Source organism: Rhinolophus ferrumequinum, chromosome 8 (assembly GCF_004115265.2).
Source record: "Rhinolophus ferrumequinum isolate MPI-CBG mRhiFer1 chromosome 8, mRhiFer1_v1.p, whole genome shotgun sequence".
Taxonomy (NCBI): Eukaryota; Metazoa; Chordata; class Mammalia; order Chiroptera; family Rhinolophidae; genus Rhinolophus; species Rhinolophus ferrumequinum.
This window is the reverse complement of record NC_046291.1, coordinates 70,844,130-70,869,348: the sequence shown is the minus strand read 5'-3', so window position 1 is coordinate 70,869,348 and position 25,219 is coordinate 70,844,130. Positions and strand designations below refer to the sequence as shown.

Genomic DNA, 25,219 nt, shown 5'->3' with positions numbered 1-25,219 from the left:
CCTTAAAGTATACTGCATCTACCACTCTTCATTCGTGATCCACTTCATCTGTGAGACAATCTTCTGAGTGTTCTCGTTCATAGTGAATCAGTGTCACCATCAAAATATCACATAAAAGCCAGGTATTGCGTCCTTGGAGTCATATTGAAAACATCTCATTCATTTTGATACTATTTTGCTATGAGAGAAAATAGGGGTGGAAGTACATTATGAAAAAATAACAGGCACTGTGTGTGTGTGTGATTTGTTCCTTAGCAAAGTATGAGGACCTTGATTCTTAAACAACTGCAAGAATAGTTAGAACAACGATGAGGGCTGTGCTCCACTTCAGGCTCACTGAGCCGTGTGCATCACGCATTTCTCTTAGAATCTAATGCCAGAATGGCCGTTTATCTCCTGGGAGACCTATGTAACTCCTTGTATTTCTCTTTGTGCCTTGGAAGCCAGGAAGCCCAGAGCAAAATGTAGAAATACTCAACTATAGCAATAATTTTATTTCAAGTTCTAAGTACAAAGGTTTCCTGTCTCAAATCATGTGATTTCATCTTTTAAAAACAATACTTTTATTGTTTCCTTATTATCACAGTGATACATGTTCATTATAGAAAATGTGGACAATAATAGATTACCTCCCCAATCAGATGTTTTCCCATTCCACAGAGATAGTCACTGTTTATCTTTTAATCATTCTCATTTCTTCTAAGCACGTGTGTGTGTGTGTGTATAACAAAGTGAAATGATACTTTTCACACTGTGTTAAAACTTTTTTTAAACTTAACCTTTGTAAACATTTTCCATGTCATTAAATATTCCTGCACAGCATTATTTTTAATGGCTGGTATACTATTTCATTGTGCGGGTGTATCCTGTACTTTTAGCTTGAATTCAGCTTTTTGCTATCATAAACAACTCTGTCATGCATATGCTTGTAGCTAAATCTCTGAAGCACATCCACGATTATGTCCTTAGAATAGAGTTTCTAAAAGCGACATAATTGAGTAAATGGCTATAATATTTTTAAGGCTCTAGATATATATTTCGATGTTGTCCTCCGGAAAACATGAAACAACCTATTTTATCACCTAAAGCTTGAGAGTACCTCTTCCCCAAGCTTCCTGCAGTACCAAGATTATTGTTTTTTAAAATCTGTATGAGGAGGCCAGATTTCTGGCTTTGGCCAAGTAAGGAGGTTGCAAATCCTCTTCCCCAGAAAGCAACTATAAATCTGGACAAAATGAACAGAAACAGCCATTTTATCACTCTGGTGATCCATCAAAGGCATACAACAATCTGAGAAGCATTATTCTTGAAAAACTGCTGAACTTTGGGTAAGAACAGAGGTAGTCTGTGGTGCTCTTGCCTGGGGTTGCTCCCATCTCCTTACCACCGCTAGTTCAGAGGGTGCAGACGTACGGTCTCAGCAAGAGAGGCTGTCAGAACTAGTTCCTTTGCTGCCAAGATCAAAGCGACTCATTCCATTTGCAGCGGTGGGCAATGTCTGCACCAAAAGAGTAATTTTCCAGGTCCCTTCTCCCCAGTTCAGTTTACTTCGAATCTTTAAAAAACAAAAATATTCTTTTATTATAAACATTTATATTTGTTATAGAAAAGGGGGAAAATAAACATAAACAAAGAGGCAGAAAATTATGAGGCCACTTGGTGTGCATTCTTTGTATCAGCTCATTCCAGTAGAACTTGTTGCGATGACGGAAATGTTTTGTACGGTTCAGTGCTGCAGCCACTGTCCTCAGGTGTTTGTTGAGCACTTGACGTGTGGCTAGTGTAATGGAGGAACTGAATTTTTAATTTTTATTAATTCCCATTAGTTTAAATTTAAATATACACATGTGGTTAATGACTATAGTATTAGACAGCTTAGTTCTGTTATTTCTCTAATATGGAGGCATGGATACGTACATATAGGATAGTTAAAAAAAACCCCACAATAATATACTTCATATCATATTTTATTTCCTTCTTTTTCCGGTTAACAATGTATCATAAACATAATTTCAATAGCTGACTCATTTTCCATGGATTGAATGTACCGTGATTCATTTAACAAAATCTCTGTTGTGCCTTCAGGGTATTTCCAATATTTTAACGTTATAAACAACATTGCAGATAATCTTTACAGCTAAAGTTGTGACATTCATAATTATTTACAGAGGATAAAAATCTTAGAATTTAAATGATCTGGTCAAATTTGATTCCCATTTCCAAACCTCTCTTCCAAGAAGTTCTACCAGTGAACATTCTCACCAGCAGTATATGAAAGCATCTCATGATTATTATTTTATTTTATAATTGAGATAAATATACATGCTGTAAAAATTATTACCCTTTTAAAGGTAAATAATTCAGTGGTTTTTAGAATATTCACAAAGTTGAGCAACCACCATCACTATCTCTTTCCAGAACGTTTTCATGATTCCACAAAGGAATTTTATACGAATTAGCAGTCACTTCTCGTTCCCTCCTTCCCTCAGCCCCTGGCAACCACTTATCTACTTTCTATCTCTATCGATTTGCCTATTCTGGACATTTCATATAAATGGAATCATTCAACATATGGCCTTTTTCGTGTCTAGCTTCTTTCACTTAGCATAATGTTTTTGAGATTTGAGGTTCATAATGGTTTCAAGGTTATAGCATAAATCAGTACTTCATTCCTTTTTATGGCTGAAAAATATATTGTAACGATCTATCATATTCTGTTTATCTGTTCGTCTTGATGGAGAATTTGGTCATATCCATTTGTTTGGCTGCGATGGATAATGCTTCTATGAACATTCATATCCAAGTTTTTTGTGGACGTGTTTTGAGTTCTCTTGGGTACATACACCTATGAGTGGAATTGCAAGATCACATGGTGACTCTATGTCACCAAAGCAGCTGTGCCACTTTACAGCAATATCTGAGGGTTGCAATTTCTCCCCATCCTCACCAACACTTTTTATTGACTATCTTTTTGCTTCTAGCCTTCCTTGTGGGTATGACGTAGTATCTTCTTGTGGTTTTGATTTGCATTTCCTAGTAACTAATAATGTTGAGCATCTTTCATGCACTTATTAGCCATTTGTGTATTTTCTTTGGAGAAATGTCTATTCAAATCCTTTGTCGGTATTTAATTGGGTTATTTGTCTTTTTATTGTAGAGTTGTAAGAGTTCTTTATGTATTCTGGATATTAGACCCTTATCAGATATATGATTTGCAAATATTTTCTTTTATTCTATAGGTTATCTGTTCACTCCTTTGATAGTATCTTTTGAAACACAACATTTTAATTTTGATAATATGTTATTAATCTTTTTTTTTTTTCACTTGTGCTTTCGGTGTCATACTGAAGAAACCATTGCCTAATCTAAGGTCACAAATATTTACACCTATGTTTTTTCCTAAGAGTTTTATACTTTTAGTCCTTCCATTTAGACATTTGATTTATTCTGACTTAATTTTTGTATATGGTGTAATTTAGGGATCCAAATTTATTCTTTTGCATGTAGCTATCCCCTTGTAGCAGCACCATTTGTTGAAGAATATTCTTTTCCCCATTGACTGTCATAGCACCCTTGTCAAGATCAATTAACCAGAAATATGTAGTTTACTCCTGTATTCTCAATTTTGTTCATTGATCTGTATGTTTATCCGTATGTTAGTACCACACGTTTGATTATTTTTATTTTGTAGTTTGAAATTGGGAAACATAAGTCTTCCAACTTTGTTCTTCTTTTTCAAGATTGTTTGGGCTATTGTGGATCCCTTATATTTCCATATGAATTATGGGATTAGTTTGTTAATTTCTGCCAAAAATGTTAGTTGGGATTTTGATAGGGATTGCATTGAATCTGTAGGTCAGTTTGAGGATTATTGCCATTCTAGCAATATTAAGCCTTCGAGGCATGAACATGGGATGTTTCTTCAGTTATTTAGGTCTTTAATTTCTTTCAATGATTTTTGGTAATTATCAGTGTTCAAGTCTTATGCTTGTTTTATTTTTTAAATTAAATTTATTGGGGTGACAATGTTAGTAAAATTACATAGGTTTCGAGTGTACAATTCTGTAATACATCATCTATATATTACATTGTGTGCTCACCAACCAGAGTCAGTTTTCCTTCCATCCTCAGGTATTTGCCCTCCTTTACCCTTTTCTTCTATCCCCCCTTCCCCCTTCCCCTCTGGTAACCACTAAATTGTTGCCTGTATCTATGAGTTTTTGTTTCTTTGTTTGTCTTGTTCCTTTGTTGTTTTCAGTTTTATATCTTATACTTGTTTCATTAAAGAAACAGTTTAAAGTTAATTTTTTTAAGTTAAATCTATTACTGAGCATTTTATTTTCTGATGCAGTGTAAATCAAATGGTCTTAATTTCATTTTTGGATTGGTACGACATAGAAGTATAGTTGATTCTTGTGTTTTGATTGTGTTTCCTGAAACCTTTCTGAACTAGGTTAGCTTTAGTAGTTTTTTTAGTGAACTCAATGGGATTGTGTATATACAAGATCATGTCATCGACACATGGAGATTATTTTACTTCTTTCTTTCAATATGGATGCCTTTGATTTATTTTTTCTTGCCTAATTGCTTTAGCAATACAATGGTGAATACAAGTGGTGAGAGCAAACATCCTTGTCTTGTTACTCTCTGATGTTCCTGATTAATGAGATGGCCAGTATAATTTATGCTATTTTTTATGATTTTTTTATACTCTAAGAATCTGAGTGATGGAGCAGGAGTTGCTGACTGGTTCCTCCTACGGAAGGGATAGTTAAACAATAAGACTTCCCTTGGTTCCATATATTGGAGGATTAGCATAGTAGTTACTAGAAAAGAAGTATTTTAATTGAAGAATCTATTCATGTGACCTTTAGGTGCCAATGAGTTTGATTAACATTTTCTAAAATATCAGCATTCATTATTTAAAAGTAAAACTTCAATTTTCCCCACTAGTTTTTCCATCCTGCCTTTCCATATCTTTGATTGCTTACTATATTCTTCAGGTACCGTGTTGGGATCACAAAAACTAAACACAAACCATGTCCTCAGGGTGCTCATGGAGAAGTCTTTTGGGGAGACAGAGAGGAAACAGGAAGTTTAATACTTTGGCAAGTGTTTCCTTTCAAAGGGTAACCTGTCAGAAGGAAACCTGTGACAGATGTGGGCTTCACCCTTAGAGTTTTTGGTCTCAGTTTGCTAATGGAAACTGAGTCAAACTATCCCACGGAATCAAAGAATTTTAGAATCGGAGGCTTGGAAATCCTTTATCCAACCTCACGTTGTTTGATAGGAGGAACCTCTTACCTTATGCAACAATTCCTGCTCTATCTCATCATCAGCTCTTCCTACTTTCTCTGAAATGTTTCCTCTCTCTCTCTCTCTCTCTCTCTCCTTCTCTCTCTCTCTCTCTCTCTCCCTCTCTTACACACACACACACACACATACACACACTCACACGACCTTTTCCATAGGGAGGCAATCCACGTTTAGCCCACTTCCTGGCTCCATTTGTTGTGTCTGGTTGGGGTAATACAATACCAGCCCCATGTTCATCTTCAGTGCGACTTGGCTAGGATTCCTGCTTTCCTCTGCCTGAGAAGACTGCTCAGCATTGTCCTTCTGATGGATGCTTTTTGATGTGGAACTGACAAGTACTGGACATTATCCGACTTCAAATCTGAGTTACTCCGAAAGCTTGGAGAGAGCTTCCTGTTACGTTTTATTGTACATTCAACTTTGTTTGTGAAGCGCATACTCTAGCCATTTTAATCTTCTCAGTTCAGAGGATTAACTAGGGTGCACAGAAAGTCATATCTGGGTGCTTATTGTAAAGACATCTTTCTAGGAAAGAAAAGAATGAATGTAGTATGAACAAAAGCAATGACATTGGTACACATCTTAAAAATGTTTACAGAGTTTTGGTTTTTTTTTATAAGTCAATTCAGAATAGTGTGGTACATGTGTTTCCATTTTTACTTTGCTATTTAAAAAGAAACCCTCGATTCTGGCTTTATTATATATTATTTATTATCACAATTGAAATAACATCAGGTTCCTTTTTAGCATTTCACTGCTAAAATGGGAACAGGAACCTTATGGTCTTGGGCTACAAAAGAAAATGAATTGTTCCCACAAACCTTTCAAGTTTAATTAACTTTTAAACAAATACGAAGTTCTAGTTTCCTTGTTTCTTTTTTATTACACTGCATTTTTTCTTTTGATTATGTGAGGGGTACGATAAGGATGCAGAACTGCTTTCTGGTTCACACTGTTTACTGCATGTGATACAGCAGCCAATTCAATCACAGAGAAATAGGAAAATAACTACTCTATTTGGGCGTTGTAAGCAGTTTGTAAAATCAGCCTCCAGTCCCTACGATTAAATGTTGGCTTCTCTCCTTGCAGACTTCTAAAATGAAATTAGAAAGTGGAGCAAACAGCATTTTAAAACCAAACACAAATACTGTGTTGGGACAAACACAGCAAATTGAAGAATCACAGCATTGCAGCTAATCATTTGATTCACTGCTGATAAGAATGCAACAGAAAGAAAAGGGGTGGGGAGGGGATTCGGAGAAAGTTCTAGGTCATTGAAAAGCCTGTAATGATTTGCCCATGTTGAGGGTCAATTGGGGTGAAGAGAGGAGGGGTGGATTGGTGTTTATAGCTGTGCTTTCCCTATTATGTGTGGTAAAGGCATCCGTAAAACTGTCACTAAGTTACTCTTGACCTCAGTTTAAGCTCTAGAGTGGCCCTGGGACTTACCAATGGGGAAGAGAGAGGGAGGTGAGGGTGTGAAGGGCCTTCCTAGAAAAGGGGTGGTGCTGTGTAGAGGCCACAGCATTTGGCCTGGCAGTTGGGAGCCTGAGTCCTGACCTTGGCCCTTCTGCCGTCAGACCCTGTGACCTTGGACGAGTCACCTTACCCCTCTGAACTGTGGTTTCCATACTGCAAAATGCAGGTTTGGGCTGAATCTGATTTCCGAGCCAAATTCCTAAGCCTCCAATGAGCCATCTCAGAAGTTGTCCTTACACCAACCATTGGGAGTTCCTGGCCTCTGCCTCCTACAGGGAGCGGCCTCAGTTTCCTCTCCTGTACTGAGGCTTCTGCAAGCCATTGTTTGAACAAAGAGGTCACTAGAAAGTGTTTGAAATCTACAGGAGGCCTCATCTCAGAGATCTTCTGGTTCTTACATTCCAGTTGTCCATAACACTGACTTCCAGTCCAAGCTGAATGTGAGATGGATCAAGGCACACCCATGATTCTGGCCTCTCCCGTCTTTCCCAGGATACACCAGGGACACGTGTCTTCAGCATCAGAATCGTCGCTCATTCGGGAACATGATGGTGCAGTGGGGAAAGGGGTCTGTGTTTTTAGGATTTCACCCTCTGTCTCCAGGAACATTTCACTCTTATTGATTATAGTTTCCACTCGGCTCCACCATTAGGACCTGGCTGTTATAAGTGGCCTAGGAGCCATGTGATTTTGAGGACAGCTGTAGCCTCCATCTCGTAGCTCTAGTTAGCTCCCCACAGGTGCTGTCAGGTTGCCAAGCCCTGAACCTTTACTGTGTGTCTTTGAGGTTAAGGCACTAATAACCACTTGTCACCTGCAAACTGGAATTCTGAGAGCTGGGCCTCTCGCACGCTAGTTCATATTAAATAAACGTTTTCTCCCCAATGTCGTCACCAATCTGAAGACATATTTTACTCCTCAGTGTCTTCCTCTGCCACAGACTTTCCTCTGTCTCTTTTGAAATCATAGCAGACATACTTTTGTGTTGTCAGGGGTGAACATTTAGGGGGTAGGCCTTCAATTTCCCTGCTGTTGCAAGTGAATATATTGCCTTTTGTTACTTGTCCCAGGATGCTCTGGTGAACACATCAACCTGCGAGGAAAGGTTTGGCAGAGGAAACCGTCATGAAAGAACTATTTTAATTGAAGAATATGTAGCTGGAGACCCAGGGGTGTTGAGCAATTTAATTAATGTTTATTAGAAATGAGGACTTGCTATTTAAAAATGAACCATTTAAACCTCCTGTCTCTCTCTCCATTTCACCCTCATGTCATTGTTCCTCTCACCCACTTTTTACCTTAGCAAACTTTTATTGTGTTCCCACGATGAGATCAGACACCTTGTTAAACCTGGGGCTGACAAAGAGGAGTAAGACCTGGGCCTTGCCCTCAGAGGGCTGGTGGCCGGGCTCAGGAAAATGCTAAGCAGATGGTAACAGCCCAGAGGGGTCAGTCGTCTTTGGAGAAGGTTCCGGAATTTAGGGGCCACTCAGGATGAGCGGCCAGGTGCACATGTCTGAGATCAGGAAGTAGTTCCTGCAGGGTCTGTGTCCTTGAGGATGACCTAGAGGTGGCCCAGGAAAGGAGGAGGAGGGCACTCTGGGTAGTGGGAAGAGCTGGTTCAAGGGGCGAGGGAGTTGGTGGGTTTGGTAAAACAGAGGAGCTCAGTGTGGTGGGAGCCCACTGTGAAGGAGGGGGAGGAGAGAAGCAGGAGTCTCCACAAGGATGGGACTGTGAAGGGCCTTGAACTCTGAAGGGCTTGTCAGTTTGCATTTTACCCTGAGGGCGTGGGAACCCACAGCAGAGTTTTAGGCAGATTAGGCTACGAAGTGTGCAAGGCTGCGTAGCACAGAAGTTACAAGCAAGGGCTGTGGAACCAGGTGTCTGGGGCTTGCATCTGCCTTTGCCACAATCCAGTTGTGGGCAAGTGACTTAAGTGTGCTGCGTCATCTTTAACATAGGAATAAAAATCCTGTCTGTCTTACCGGGTTCCTCTGAGTAATAAACAAGTAGACTCACCTAAGGCTCTTACAAGAAGGGATCTATAGTAAGCGCTTATTAAAATTTAGTTCTTGTTTTTTGGGGAAGGGACATACCCTATTTTCCATGAGCAGTATCAGTTAATTTCGCTATTGTCATAATAATGCCCTGTAAAAGATTCTCTAAAACACAGTAGCTTAGAATAACAATGATTTACTGTGGTCTTGCAGTTGTGGGTTGGCTGGGGTTTGGCTGATCCAGACTGGACTTGACTGAGCAGCGATGCTTCAAGCTATGACTTGGCTGGGCGTGCAGTTTGGGTTCATGTCTGCTCCACGTGGGATCCCCCTGGGCATCTCTTCTCAAGGCAGAGGCAGAGCTGAAGGTCTAAGAGGAAACCTGCAAGACTTCTTAAGGCCTGGGCTCCCTCCAACCAAAGCAAGTCACAGGCAAACCCAGACTCTAGGGGCAGAGATCTCCATCAGTGGGCAGAGCTGCAAAGTCACATGGCAAAGGGCATGAGCACAGAGAGGGGTGAAGGACGGTGGCCAACAGCGGGAGGTACCACAGGCTACACTGGTGTCTCCTATAACTGCAACTTTGTAGCCTCTAAGAGGAAGCCTCCATGAGGGGCAAAGGTAGCGCTCAGCTTGGCGAGCCTGAGCCCAGGGGCCTGCTTTCCATTAGCGACCTTCCTACACTTGCTCCAGTGTGGACCTTTAGGCTTTGCAAATGACTGCCTTCCTTCTCCTGCTTCTCAGACGCTCTGGGGGAGACTGCACATTTTAGGGGAAAATATGCTGGTATGGGTTTCAATCTAGACTCCGTGGCATGAAATGGGGCAATAGCCTCGGTTACTACTTATGGGAAAGATTAGAGAGAAGCAGAAGTGGTCCTGCAGGAACGCTCTGTAGCCTCTCTCTCAGGTTACCCAGGCTGCATTTACATTCCTGAGCATGGTTTGTAGCAGATGAACTGCTAGGGTAAGACTGACTGTTTATATCTAAGAATGAAACACATGTTTGTTTACATGTGTTTTTAGATGTCTCACTCCCAGTGGAAGGAACTGCATTTTTTCTGGGCTCCCTGGCATTTGCTGTCTACGTCCTGGGAACCTCCTGTGAGGCGTGCCTGACTCTCCTCTCCAGGGCCCACCCCTAGGCGAAAGCTGGGAGAGAGGAGGGCAGAGGCAGCATGGTTAGCATTTATTAGCATGTAACTCTGCCTCTTCTTCTCTCGGACTCCTTGGGGCTTGGGAGTAGGATGGGGACAGTGATGGCAGGAGTCACATACGATTGCTTTGCCAGCATGTAAGATAATCTCTCACCTCTTCCCTGGCCTCCTTATGCTGCCTGACGAATGTATCCATTCTTCTCCCACCGAAGAGAGAGAGCAGGGACAGGGAGGGCATTCTTAGAGGTTAGACTTTCCTATTTTCTGTACGAGCATCTATTATGAAATTAAATATGACATTTCTTGACATGCTAGTCATTGACTCGATTAAGAAATTAAGCAAGAGCTCTGAAGTTACACTTACTAATTAAGTATGATATTAAACTGAGCAATTTTTTTGGAGATGGGGAGGGAATACATTCTAGAATTTTTGGGGTAACAAAAACAGCACTGGAAATACTAACAAGTAAAACAGAAGTGATTGGCACATATAAGATGCTCAGTAAATTGTAGCCCTGGTGATGATGATGGTGCTTTCTCTAAACTTTTATTGGTGGAGGAGACGAAAAACAGGGATTACAAGGCTGGGGGCTCCCTTGCTTTGTAAGGTTCCCTCACTGCCTTGCTTCTGAGGAACCTCCTTCAGCCATCACCTCCCGACGTGGAAAGCAACAGGAAGAGGAACCCAGAACAGCTCAGATTCTACAACCAAGCCAAGTATATACCTTAGAAGTTACATTTTTTTTTTCCCTTAAAGTGATTGCTTCTAAAAGGTACAATTCAAAATAGGCACTGCAGGAATAGACATGCTGAAATCCTAATGGCGCAATTCTGTTTTGTTTAGTCAAAAAATAGGGCTGGATAATGACGAGTCATAGCTATGCAAATACAAAGACAGATCAGCACATCTTGTGCTTTGGGGAGTGCGTGGATGGCAAAACCCTGTCCATATTACTTAGTAGGGAAGATGGGCTCAGACAGAAGCTTTCAGGGATATATGTTCTTTTTCTTTTTCCTTTTCCTTAAGCATCCTTTATGGCTGAAATGCTAAAATAGTTGACCTGTTGGCTCCCTTTTCTGAGTGTTCACTGTGGGTAAGGCTTAGCAAAGAGGTAGCTATAAGGATTGCAAGTGCATCCTCCCTTCCTCTCTCCCTCCTTTCCTTCCTTCCTTCCTTCCTTCCTTCCTTCCTTCCTTCCTTCCTTCCTTCCTTCCTTCCTTCCTTCTTTCCGTCCTTCCTCAATAAACAGTTTTTGCAGTCTTTGCTTTCCAGGAGCTTGTATCTCAATGGAAATAGCAACATACAGACAGCAGAAACCAAAACAACAAATGCAAATTTATATAGGACATATCGTGCATGGTAGGTTTCTAGTATATCTGGAAGAAAAATAGTAGAGTAATAATGATGGTTCTAAATCTTGACTAAATTAAATAATGACTTCCTTAACTTCTTTAGTTTTTTTTTTTCAGGCCAAAGGGTGTTATTTCCAGGTGTGCCAGGGTTAGAATAACATTGCCACCCAAGGAGTAGCCCCTCCCCATAAATAAGCAGAGAATTCAAACGGTAGTCAGTGACTCAGCTACCATATACTTATAGACCCTACAATTACATTCTCAAAGCCTTCTACTGAATAGGAAGACTGATTTTAACAGGAATTATCACTTAGCTGCCTGATGTCCCACTGAAGATGAAATGGCTTGATGGTGCTGATTTGATTTGTTCATGATTCCTTACTGAGACTTTTTACAGAACTATTATGCATATTTGAGTTTTACTTTGAGGGTCTTGTACTTCATATTAAAAAGTGAATTGGAATAATTTCCTATCTACATACAACACAAAGTGCTCAAGTTTTCCAAATAAGGCAATGGGGAAGAATTAGTTAATAGATTCTCTATTAAATGGTTTGGACATAATATCAACTTGGATCCCACAAACACACCATATCTCAAAACTGAATTCCAGAGAGTTGAATATTGCAAATCAAATTATAGAAAAACTAGCAGAAAATATTTATTAGGTCTGCATAGGAATGACAATTTTTATGGCTTTAAAGCAAGAGATGCAACCAGTGAAGAAAAAATGAACATACTTGACTATTAAAATTTAAAACTTCTATACAAATGAAGAGATAATAGACTGGGAAAGTTTGCATTAAATTTGTTACGCACACAAATTATTAATATGTGTTATAACTTTAATATATAGCTTACTCAAATGTATAAGAAAAGGGCTGGAGCCTTCATAGAGAGATGTAAAATATAATAGCTACCCTTTATTGAATATTTTTCTGTGCCCACATAGATTTACAAAATCTATACTGACTGCTTTGTATACAGAATGTTTTATAACCAGTTTTCCTCACGTGCCCAGACTATGTTACTAACTAATCTACTAAAACATGGTTTTCAGTGGTTACAAAGTATTTCACTGGTAAAGACGTACAGCGCAATTTTACTTAACAAAAGTTTTCGGTGCTAGACGTTAAAGGTGATGGAAATCTAATTGAAAGTGATTTTGTTGTGGTATCTCTTCTACCTGTGAAGCCACATTGTTAGAAAACGACATCCCATTGAATGAAACTGAATGATTTGCAAAGAAGCACATTTGATACTGTTTTTATCAACAATTTTGTAAGTAGCACTTGCCACTGAAACCTGTTTCAGCAAAAGAGGAAATATCATCTGCGATCCCATGCTTGTCACAACATGTCATCAGTTATCTTGAAAGGCCTTAGTAAAAGAGACGTGTTAATTAACATCCGTGAGAGCATCTCCAGGGGAGTGATGACAATAGTATTATATTAGAGCACTTTATCAAGCATGTCACTCTCTTATCTTGCTTTTATAGCAGAGGAAATAAAGACACTAGAGGAATATCTTTGAGGTCACACCACAAGTTAACAACAGGTAAACATTAGAACTGGCAGCTCCAGAATTCCCACTGTGTGTAATTAGTTCACTGCAGGCAGGAAATGACAGCATTGGGGATAAATGGCAAATGTGGTGTTTGGGGACCTGGAAGCTGCTGGGAATTTTCGGTGCTTTTCCGAATGGTTAATTAAGTTAGTTTCTGAAGGACTCACTGCATAGACCGTGGAGGTCTCTCAGCCAGGTACCTTCTTCCTTAGGGTGAAAGGAAACACGCTCACCTCTAGTGCTTTGATGGGCTGTCCAGGTGGAGGAGATTGGGTGTGGGCCTGAGTAGTTTCTTAAGCGTTTCAGTCTCTTACTGAGGCGATATGGAGTTTCTGAGTGTGGTTTTTGTTGTTAGCTCCTGATGGACCCCAAGGTGGCTGGGAGTGTGAGGTGGTGAGTGAAAAGGCAGAAACTGTTTTGTCTGTTTACAAGTTCACTCCCCTGCCCTGAACTCCAGGGTTCTCTGTCATCTGGTAAGTTCTTGGTCCGCTCATGGAGGGAGTACATGTTTGCCTTGTTTTGGTCTTTTTATGAGTTCATGGACTGCCTCCTATTCTTAGACATCTAACAGAATCATTATAGGAAACAATATGGTCTTTGCAAACCACCACCAAGACATTTGGTATGTTTTTGGAAACTTCTAGGGAGTCCAGAGGCAGTCTGCCAAATTGGAGCCGAAGGCTAGTTCCATTGGGTGGTTCTGACACACTCATTAGGTCCCAGAATCATGATTCTCGTAATTTCATGGACCTCCTTTTAAGGACACGACTGAATCTCTGCCCCTCCTTTAGAACTTTGAAAGAAGGTAGAATTCTGAGTTAACTTCTAGATGATTGGGGAACATCACTGCAGAAAAGCCAGTTTTTGTTTCTTGAACTCTTCGCTGAGACTCGAATGAATCATTGCCGAAATCTCTGCTTTTTTAGGTTGTTTGGGAGAAATTGGCGTGTCATTTTTAACATCTGTAGACTAATTGTCTGGGATGTTTGATGGGGGTCAGGGGTGTCTGGTTGTGATTTGCCCTGTAACGTCTTTGCCAGGCTTTGTTCTGGAATACATCACTGCCCTCAACATGGAATGTTACCAGGTCAAGTGAAGAATTCCGTGCATTTCTATGTCCATGGACTACCTCTAGTTGTTCTGAGAATAATTAATGCAGTTTGCAGTTCAAGATCCAAAGTAACTAATGAGTATTTCTAAAGTTTCAAACTTTACTTGCCTCTTTTAGAGAACATCAAGAGGATTCAATGTGTATTTCTAAAAAAATCTAAGTAACAACTCTAAAAATCCTCTTCCTTCTCTCCTGCCTCAGAGGGTTCTGAATCACCTCTCCTCAAAACTTCTTTTCACTCCTCCAATCCGTACCTTTCTGAAGTCCCAGCCACTTCTTCCACCCCAGTTCTTCATGTGTAAATCACGTGAGCCCCATGGACTTCTTTTAGATTAACTTCCAACCTGGAGAGGGGTGAATTTGTCCATTTTTGTGGGTGGGGCGCTGGGCGTGGCCTTGGTAGAATCTGAAGATGAAAGATTGTGACTACTTAGTCATTGATAGCAGATGTTTTTTGTTACACTGGCTTCAAGGTACCCCGTGTAGTCCATGCTTGTCTTGGGGACACAGACTGTGTTCTTAACAGTGGTGTTGAGTCTAACCAACTACAATGAGTTGGTTAGAATTTATGAATGTTTGTTAATTGGAAAACTGTTATGTGATGCATGAAACTAGGTTGATCAGGATTAAATTGAACTGGAAGACCGCAGATCTTCAGGTCCTGCCCCAAACCCTTTTGTGTCTCAGATGTTTGGCTGCTAGCATCTTATTCATGTTGAGAAGCTGGTTGGGCAGAAAGGTTGTGTGGTGTGGATATTACACTAGCCTGCTTGTCATTTAAATTTGCCAAAGACTTAAAGGCAATAAACATGTTAAGAAATGTCCCTGTGATAATAAATTTCAATGCACCAGCCTCCTGTAATCCTGCATGTTATTCTTTTTAACCAGCATGACATTTTTGTTTTTTTTTTTTTTTAAGAAGGGTGCAGCTCACAGTGGTTCATGCGGGGATCGAACCGGCAACCTTGGTGTTATTAGCACCACGCTCTAACTAATTGAGCTAACCGGCCACCCACACATGACATCTTTTTATAGCATCGTTGCATGTCCAGTTGCCCACGGTGCTGAGCTGTGTTGTCTATTGTGACGCGTGGTACCAGTCCTATGTATGGAAGCTTAGACTCAAAGCAACAAACAGTTTTTGTTTCTATTAATTGAAGCTTAGGGTTTTTCCCCAGGCAAATATGTTGGCTTGCTGTATAACTTTTTTTATTGCTGTTGTTCTTTATTTGTAGGGGGCAGGTTGTTCTCTAGAAATATGGAGATATAAATTCTTAGAAAAATAACCACTGGAGAGTCTTGAGTAAATGAAAATTTGGTAAGTGGGTGGTCTTCCTGTGATTGATAAAAGGGCATATGTTTGGAAGCAGGGTTCTGTCTGGTGTTGCTGCCTGCGCCTCTCGGGTCGTATTTCTCATCTCTCTTTCTGTGAATGTTACATTCTGGCGACACTGGCCTCCTTGATGTTCCCCAGCATGTCAGCCATGCTCTGCCACAGGACATTTGCACAGAAATCTCCCCTGCCTGGAATACTTTTTCCCATTTATCTGCAAGGCTGGCTCCCTTATTCTCTGGAGACTCAAATATGAGCTTCTCACAGAGGATGTCCTTGGCTACCCATCTGTAATTTCACTCCCTCCCTTTGGCCCTTTGACGTTTCATATTCTGCTTTCCTATTTTGTTGTTTGCTTTTTGTTTTTCTCTTCTCCTTAGCACTTATCAATATCTAACACAGTGTACATTTTACTTATTTATCTTGATATCTCTCTCGCACTAAACTACAACCTTCCTGAGGACATGGTAAGGTTTATTCCCTCTTGAACTCTCAGTGCCTAGAACAGTACTTGGACCATCATATAAATATGATGTCATCATATAAAGTGCTTGATAAATAATGGCTAGAGGTAAGGAGGGAAGGAAGAAAGGTTGTGAATGACTTTTTTTTTCCCGCCTTTTTTTTTAAATTTATTGGGGTGACAATTGTTAGTAAAATTACATAGATTTCAGGTGTACAATTCTGCATTACATCATCTATAAATCCCATTGTGTGTTCACCACCCGGAGTCAGTTCTCCTTGTGAATGACTTTTGTTGGCTGCTACTTATCACGATTGACCTTCACGTTTTAGACAACCCAGTGAACGCTAGCATCTAGCTCAGGCCCTGCCCAGAACAGTCTGTGATTTTAAGGTGAATTTTGAGGCTCCTGGGTTCTTCTGGCAGGCTTCTCTGTTGGTGATCATAAGAAGTAAACTATTGTTAGTATTTGATATATAGAGGCATGTTCTGTAAAACCAGTAAATGCCTCTGTCTCTACACGGTTCTATTTCATACATTTCCAAGAAGTCAACAGGTAGTAACAGATGCAGCCTGATTGATTTCTGGGAGGGTAAAGACAGAGCATATTTGCGGTGGGATAGGTAAATGGAATCTCTGGCACTGAGATTCCATTATCTTTTGTGCACGGCTGAAAGGTGTGTGACTTACTTATCGTTTAATCCCACACGCAGCATTAGGGGTAGTGATAGGTGAGGGGTGTGAGGAGAGGGACCTGTGCCCAGTGATAAGATGGTGGGAATGTAAAACTTGGTTTGGCAGGGTCTGCCTGGGCTTTTGCTGAGTCCATAGCGATATTTAATTAACTGTGCAAACATTCTATTCAAGATAAGACTATAACAGTTGCCTTGGGGAAAATTCTTTTGAGTCAATATTTGTTTGATCTTTTTTTTTTTTATGTAGTATTTTGGCTCCGCTATTCATGCTATAGCAAAGTTCCTATTCTAAATGCCATTTTCGGGGATTTGCTGTATTTGCACACCAGGTCACTCCTGGAAGCAGTAAAGGATTGGAATCTCTGTTTAAATAGAGATTCTAAGGGGTTTCAAAAGCATTTTTAAAAGTGGAAATCCTATGTTTCAGTCACTTGACAAATAATTATTAAAAACCTGTGTTAAGTATTCTGGGGGATTCCAAAGTATAGGATAAGATCTCTGCCCTCAATTTGCTTACAATTTAGCTGTAGAAATAAGATTTTAATCAGCATGTGTGCTACAAGCAGTGTCCTAGAGCTTTTCTAAGCATGCGCTTACTTTTAATCCTCTCAGGGGTCCAGTGACGCAGGTGCTATTGGTTAGTGTGAAGTTTGCACAGAACAGGCAATGCTGTGGGAGTTTGGAGAAAGGGGAGGCCAGGGAAACAGAGACATAAAGAAAAACTTGTAGGAGGAGGATTCTCACCCTAGATGTTAAAGATCAGGAAGCAAATGGCTGTGGAAAAGGGCCTAATGGGCGTTTGTTGGGTTTGCCTGTATGTACTGTTCCTTTTTCTCTCTGGAAGGTGCCTGTACCCTTCCTAGACTCTCAGCACATATGCCTATGGTGAAGGGGACATAAACAAATATATAAGTTAAACATACAGAATGTCAGTGTGATGTGTGCTTTGAAGAAAAATAAATACAGAAAGAAGAAAGTGGTAGGGTGTTGGAGGAGAGGATTTCTAGTTTTTAATAGGGTGGTCAGGGAAGGCTGACTGAGACGTTTGAGTGAAGATTGAAGGAGGAGAGAGAAAGAGCTATGGGGTACCCATGGGGGCACCTAAGTAGAGCAAGTGCAAAGGTCCTGGGGTGGCAATTACTTGGTTTCTTCAAAGAACATCAGCGAGGTCAGAGAGGCTGGAGAATAGTAGGCAGGGAGGAGAATGGTTGCAGGTGGTGTCTTCAGAGGTAACGCTTTCCCAGTGACTGTTGGTTTTGATGATGGTGGTGGTGGTGGGTACGTAGGAGGAGCTATGGAGAGTTCTTCAGTGCGTGCAATGGCAGTTTGGCAGCTGTTCCTGCTTTCTCCCTGAGCAGCTGTAGCTCCTTTGCTTTGCACGGGCCGGCCCAGCGCAGTCGCTCTCAGTTCCTGATCCATTGCTGACGTGGGCAGAGGCACCCTGGCAGCTTCACACCCATCTCCTGGCAGGTAGGAAATTTGTGACCCCGTTCAAGCTGTGGATGAGAGCACGCACATGAGCTGAGTGACACCCTAGCCTCAACCCTCACAATATTTCCTTGGCCTGTAATTCTGAGTTTCTTTGATTGTTTGTGCTGCGATCACAGACCTCTCGGCTGGGCCCTTGGATCTGCCTGGTTCTTGCCATCCTCCCTGCCAAGCCCCCCTCCCCACCCCCGTGTTGCTGGGAGTCTGTGCTGGTTCTGGGCTGTATTTGTAGCTGTTCAGGGCTCTGCGCGGAGTGAAGACCTGGGGAGATCCACCGCTCGGCTTGGCCTCCTTTTTCCCCACCCTAGTGTTTTTTGGTTATCGTCCTCCTGCTCCTGTATAACAGGCACGGAGACTGGAAGGAGGCATGGCTGACCGTGCTTCTTTAGACACACATGCTGGACTGTTGCCAAAACTCTTCAAAGCAGGCCTGTGACATGTGGATTCCCTCCAGCTTGGGTTTGTCTGTCTCTGATCCTTTGGCCCGTGCAGCTGATCCACTCAGTTACAAGCCCAGGCTGTGCCAGAGGAGAGAATGGGGACCCAGGGTGGGGGGATATAGACCCAGACCAGGGCACTGGCAGTGCCAGTTGAGAAAGGAGGGCAGAAGTGAGCGATCTGGGGAAGGAAACCTCAACGGAACGTGGTATAGTCTGCTTTATGGTGACTCAATTAAAAGCAGAACCAAAACAAGAATTTAAGTGTTTACAAATGAATGTTAATTCAGAGGTTGCAAGTACAACTAGTGCTTTCAGAGGCTTACAGCTGAGTCCTGACCACAGTGTGTTAAGAAGAATGCGTCTGCGGTGGAGACGCTGTGAGGGTCTAGGTGGGGCTGGGTAGATCCAGGTTAAGGTCAGATCAGAGGGTCACGCTAATGTTTACGCTAAGGGGCAGCAGTCGGGTTCCTGGGGTGATAACACACCCGTGCATGCATACACCCTTCTCACCTGTTCCTTCATTTGGTCTCTGTTTTCAGTTGCAGTTCCGTCTCTATGTGTAGACCTAAAACACCAACTTGAATGCTGTTAATAGAAACAACGATAGTGCAAATAGACCCAGTTCTCAAACGTACAGACCGGACGCTGAGGCATGAGAAAGTTCTCCGCAGTATTATCCTGTTCTCAGCAGTGGGAACCTGACTTAGTAGAGGTGCACATAGAAGCTTTTTTGAATCTGTTAGGAATCACGGCATGCTGTTGGGCATTGCCAGTGCCAGAGGACAGTAATCGGATTGGAAAATGTTACTATAAAATACAATATTGGCGTGATCCTAGAAGGTGGTGAAACTAAGAGATATTCCCTCTTTGAAGAAGAATGCTAACTTATTTGACGTGAGTGGTCTCCCCGGGCCTACCACTTACTGCCCTGGGAAAAGGATTAATTTGAGTTAACATTTATTGAGCTTCCAGAGTATTCTATGAAACGCTTTAAAATTTTAAAATACAATTTATTTTCTGAGTAGGTAATTCACTCATGGGGTTCAACATTTAAAAGCTGCAAAAGGACGTTCACTGAAGAAAATTCTCCCTTCCATTCCTCCTCCTCCAGTTGGTCAGTTCCTCCTCAAGGCAACTCATGTTCCCAGTTTCTGATATTTTTTGTTAATAGATAATGTAATTGCCAATCAATGTTAATAATATTATGGAAAAACAAGGTGTCTTTTTTGTCTTTAAAGACCTTGCATTTAATAAAACAAACTGAGCCAGTCAATCATTATAGCTGTATTTTGGAAACTTTTATTATAAATCCAGTCATTACAAAATTCTTAGATGCTGAAGTCTATATATTGGGGGTACCAAAAAAATGTATACAAGTGGACACATTGGTCAATGTCACTTAAGTAGTAGTTCGCCGTGATCAGAAGTGTCTGGACGCTGATGGTAACCACTTTGAGCCCCTCTTGTAATTGCAGAAGTCAAACGTGACTTGTATTCATCTTTTGTTATTGGTATATATAATGAGTATTACAATTTTTCTTTTTTTTTTTAAAAGGTGCCAAAATCCCAGGTTTCATTCTAGACCAATTAAACGTTCTAGACCAATTAAGTCAGAATCTGGGGGTTTATGCTAGTGGCATCTTTTCTTTTTCTTTTTAAATTTTATTGGGGAATATTGGGGAACAGTATTTCTCCAGGGCCCATCAGCTCCAAGTCGTTGTCCTTCAGTCTAGTTGTGGAGGGCGCAGCTCAGCTCCAAGTCCAGTCGCCATTTTCAATTTTTAGTTGCAGAGGGCACAGCCCATCATCACATGTGGGAATTGAACCGGCAACCTTTTGGTTAAGAGCTTGCACTCTAACCAACTGAGCCATCCGGCCACCCCTCCGGCAGTTCATCGATAGCTCGTTATCTTCAATCTAGTTGTGGAGAGTGCAGCTCACTGGCCCATGTGGAAATCGAACCGGCAACCCTGTTGTTCAGAGCTCACGCTCTAACCAACTGAGCCATCCGGCCGCCCTGAGTATTACAATTTTAATAGTTTTCCTGTCTAAAAACGTGTATACATTTTTTTGGGCACCCTCCGTATTTGCTACTCGGGTTTGGTCCTCAGACGAGCAGCAGTGATACAGCCCCTGGGAGCTTGTTAGAATGAGACTCTCAAAGCCCCTTCCCCACCTCCTGAATCAGAATCAGCATTTCACATTGACAGGGGAGTCAGAGGCACTGAAACGTTTGAGAAGCCACCGCGGTGTATCCTGTTCACAGTGTCAGCCTCAGGTCCTCAGTCATAGAGTAACGTGAGGTTCCTATGGAATGAAGAAAGGGAGAGGTGGCCATGGAATTGGAGCTGTGCTCCTCACGTTATTCCCAGGGTTTTGTTGCTAACGTTAAATGATGGTGCTCTTTTCTTAATTTGCAACCACAGATTGAGATGGTTATAAACGTTTTGCGATTTTGATTTTGAAATTCAGAAATCTTCCTCCCTCTCTCTTTCCTTCCTTCCCTCCCTTCTCATGAATCGTTCTTAAACCTTTGGCATCCTTATGGGCTGTGCTGGTCCTAAGTGAATAAGTAGTAAACAGAAAGTAATAGAAAAACGTAGAAACAGCTAATCAGATTTAGATTGGCAACTTCTATTTTGATGGATATGTATGTTTATGGTTGTGGTTTTGTATTGTGTTTTGCAGTGCGTATGTACATTTTATTAAATTACCCGTTTCTGAGTAATTTAGATTTAATATATATATTTGTGTTAAATCTCAGTGTGATGGAGTTACATAGTTCATGGGATTCTAAAAAACAATGAACTAAAGTTTAAACTCTTGAATAGTTGTCAGACTTCAGGAGGAGAAAAGAAAGAAGGAAACTAATTTGTTTTATGTAAATGGAGGACTAGACGGCAGAAATTATGGATGAATCTGTAAACTACTGCACCTAATTTGAATATGACTCTGAGTTTGACTAGGAACTTGTGTAAAATTTTACAAAAAGGAAATTAAAGAGTAGGTCATAAGACTATATCAAGTACTTTTTTGGCTAGACACTTAAATGTTTCTAATCACTCAAGGTTTTACATTCTAAAAAGCAGGTGACATAAACAAATATGTCATCCACATATTTAAAAAAATAAGCTTGATAGAGTGCTTTTTTGAATGTGTTGTGGCAGGGTTAGAGGATGAGTGAAAATATGTAGAAACAAAAGCAAATACATAACAAAACCCTACCCTCTTAAAAGTGAGACTACTTAAGCCTAGGAAATTGGGGCCTGTTCTACTGCGGGAGGCAGGAGGCTTACCTGAGAATAAGGCCAATCCAGGAGAGAAGATCCAGAAGAATGGTTTAAGGGAAGAATGTTTTTTGAATATCGGAGAGTGAAATGTCAGGATTTAGCACTGAAATGAATGAGAACCCTTTTGGTAGTGTGTCACTTAAACTTTAAAATGATTTACCTGTTTGGGTAATTACACCTGGAATAATTCTAACTCTAGAAATATATTTTCAAGGGAATGTCTGAAATAATAATAAAAAAAATCTTTGGCCTAAAGATATTCTTTAAAGTGTAATTTGTAATAAAGAAATATTGAAAGTGAGTTAATTATCTAACAAGAAGAGAATGGATAAGTAATGGTAGTATATCCATAGGATAGGATATTTTACAGCTAAAATAATATTTATGATATGTTCTAAATTAATTATGATGCAGGATGAAAATTGGAAAAAAGACAGGAAAAGAATGTTGATGGTGGTTGTACATATTTGGTGGGATCTAATAAATCAACTATAGTGAGAATGTACTACCTTAAAAAGTAAAGGAAAAATTCTTACTCCAATTTACAAAAAGCCCCAGGGTTGAAAATGGACAGGAAACTTGGTTGCCTTTATTCATTGGAGAATATTATCATGAATGTTTAAAAAATTAAAAAAAAATTTTCAATTATAGTTGTCATAAAACATTATATTATTTTCAGATGTATAACATATTGATTAGAGATTTATGTACCGTACAAAGAGATCGCCCTGTAAGTTGAGTACCCATACAATACCATACATAGTTATTGTAATGTTATTGACTGTATTTCCTGTGCTGTACTTTATATCCCCTTGGCTATTTTTATAACTGGTAATTGGTACTTCTTAATCCCTTTCACCTTTTCACTCTCCCCCCAACTCCCCTCCCATCCGGCAACCATTGGTTTGTTCTCGGTATCTATGAGTTTGTTTCTGTTTTGTTTGTTTGTTTATTTTGGTTTTTACAGTCCAATTATAAGTGAAACCATATGGCATTTGTCTTGCTCTGTCTGACTTACTTCATTTAGCATAATATACCCTCTCAGTCCGTCCATGTTATTGCAAATGGCAAGATTTCATTCTTTTTTATGGCCAAGTAATATTCCATTGTGTGTGTGTGTGTATGTGTGTGTGTGTGTGTGTGTACACACACAGACACATCACCACATCATCTTTATCCATTTGTCTTTTGACGGACAGTTAGGTTGCTTCAGTAATCATGAATGTTTGAAAATCTGAGGTGTTCATGGCATTTTTGTAAATTCCTTAGCAGGGTAGTGTCACGGTTAAGATGTGCAGGGGTAGGATGTGGTCATTTAGAGAGACAGAGGAGGAAGCAGTTCTGGACTAGGGAGAAGTGAAGATATCCCTAACCTAGGATATGCATAGCTGCAGGTTCACCCCATGCCCCCACCCCTTTTGTACTTGAGGCATTCGTATTTTGTGGAGATGACACTCTGCCTCTGGCTATGGCCAAACTACTGGCTGGTTGAAATGAAATGGACGGCCTGGAGCACTTAGTGATCAATGGCCTGTTCAATGCCATGGAATGCCCTGAGGGCTTATTTTTAAATTTCCAGGGCATCTCTTGCAATTTGAAAAGGTAAGGCAAAAAAATCCCACTGCGGGGGCACCCACTTATATCTGCAGGAAGCGCTGGAGAGCATTGAAACTTACTAGCTTTCCATCAGCCCAGGGGGTGGGGAGTTTGGTTTCCGGAATGGCTTAAATAGCCACCTGGACATAATAGATTTACTGAAAAATATGTTCCCTTTGTGTTTGGAAACCATTGTATTCCTATACATTTTGATTTTTCTTAAAGACAATGTGACAGGTAGTGAGAAGTGGTGACTATAGTTTCAAAACTTTTCCCTGGGACTCCCCTGGAGCAGCTGGCTCTTCAAAAGGCTGTTTTTAAAGTGATTGGAAGGGAGTAGCTTTTAAAGTTTCGTCCTTTCTTTTCAATGTACCTTATTCTTTAAAGTTGGTGAGCGGAGCATATCCACACGAACACACAATTATAATTGTTCCGGTTTTGAGCTCCCCTGTTGCACAGTGACAGATCAGCGCCATTAACACAGTGCCCCTATCCTCCAAGTGCTGGGCATATTTTTAGTGGATAAATTGTGAGTTTAATAATGTAAAAACTGAAGTTAATCACGCCGGCATCTAACTTTTCATTTGTCTTTTGGCTGAAAGTGAGATGATGTCATTAAGGAAGAAAGGGGGTGGAATGACGTCAAGTCCCTGTGCTGTGGCTGGGGTCTGAAGCGGAGCTGTTGCTCCTCGAAGCAAATGCAGCTGCTTCATGAGGGGCCAACTTGGTTGAAGAGGCTGTTTCTGAGCGGCTCTGTCCTCACCAGGACAGGGAAATTGTAGAAGTGACATGAGGAATGTGACAGTCAACACTCTTAGTTTGCCTGGTGGGCTGATCTGCCGATGTCCGGTCTCAGTGCCACAATGTCAGGCCAGAGGAGGGCCCTTGAAGGACTGAGGAGTCCCGTATGTGGAGGTAGAGGGAATGCTGACCTCACTTTGTACCCCTGCCTCCCTCTGGGAAAGTGCCACGATCCCTGGACAGAGACCTGGCTGTTTCCTGCCGTAACTGATAGATAGTCTTCAAATTGGCCTGTGCGTCCCTCTCTGGCCAAGGAATGCTTTGCCCCTGTCACATCGGCGTATGTTGGAGGGCAGAGTTCTTTTCCGGAAACCAATGATTTGAAATGTGAAGTTGTCAGCCAGGATAAGAAGTGCAGTCTCTTGAAGTACCTTGTCCTTTGGGGATGAAATCAGTGACTGGCTTTCTCAAGCTATCCATCGGTCTGCTTCCGTGGTTGGTGCACCCACTAAGTGGGACGAACCCTCCTCCCTCCCCTACACTGTACCTCTGAGAAGCCAGAGCCCAGACTCGGGTACTCATTTCAGTGATAGTCATGGAGGGCTGGCTAATTTTCAAATTCAGAAGAACAAATAGAAATTTGTAAGATTGTCGTTACAAAATTTACTCCTTTAAAGACCAGCAAGTACCATTGGATGAGTTACCTCTAAACTCCAGCTCGTGAGCCCCTCTCTAAGCCCCACGAGGGCAGGGCTAGTATCCGTTGTGCTCATGGCGGGGTCTTTCAGTGTGTGGACTGGTGTCCTGTATGGAGCAGGTGCCCAATCAATATTTCTTAAATGAGTGGGCTTCCATGTCATAAAATTTAACGCGACCCATATTTTTCCAGCTAGTATTAAATTTAATCTAGATATTACTGATGTTTGCTGTAATTTGGACTTCAGTCATACCAGAGATCAATTCAGAATACCCATCCTAGTGCTGATTACTTCCAGAGGTTCATTTTTCTCCCCGCCCCCCACTGTGGCTGCCTTTGAAATGGACACCATTGTGCCAGGTTTTTGCTGGACTGACATTTTTGGAAGACAGTGTAGATTAATTCTCTATTAAAGTTCAGAAGTGATTCTGAACTACGAGCCTTCCTTGGAGTCTTATTATGTATTAAAATACCATTTCTATTCATATTCTCTTTTTT

At 41.0% G+C, this 25,219-nt stretch overlaps 1 protein-coding gene across 2 annotated transcripts in view; it reads left to right on the top strand.

Annotated features, from left to right (window-relative positions):
• The window catches only part of LYPD6B (LY6/PLAUR domain containing 6B), a 155,486-nt gene that overhangs the window by 13,247 nt on the left and 117,020 nt on the right, over positions 1-25,219 (top strand). The window contains exon 1 of one of the 2 annotated variants that reach the window (XM_033111688.1): positions 104-122. The exons of the other annotated variant lie outside the window; for it this stretch is intronic. The gene's annotated coding sequence lies outside the window, so the exon portion shown is untranslated. Of the gene's footprint in view, positions 1-103; positions 123-25,219 lie in introns of those variants that run through there. 2 annotated transcript variants of the gene reach the window in all.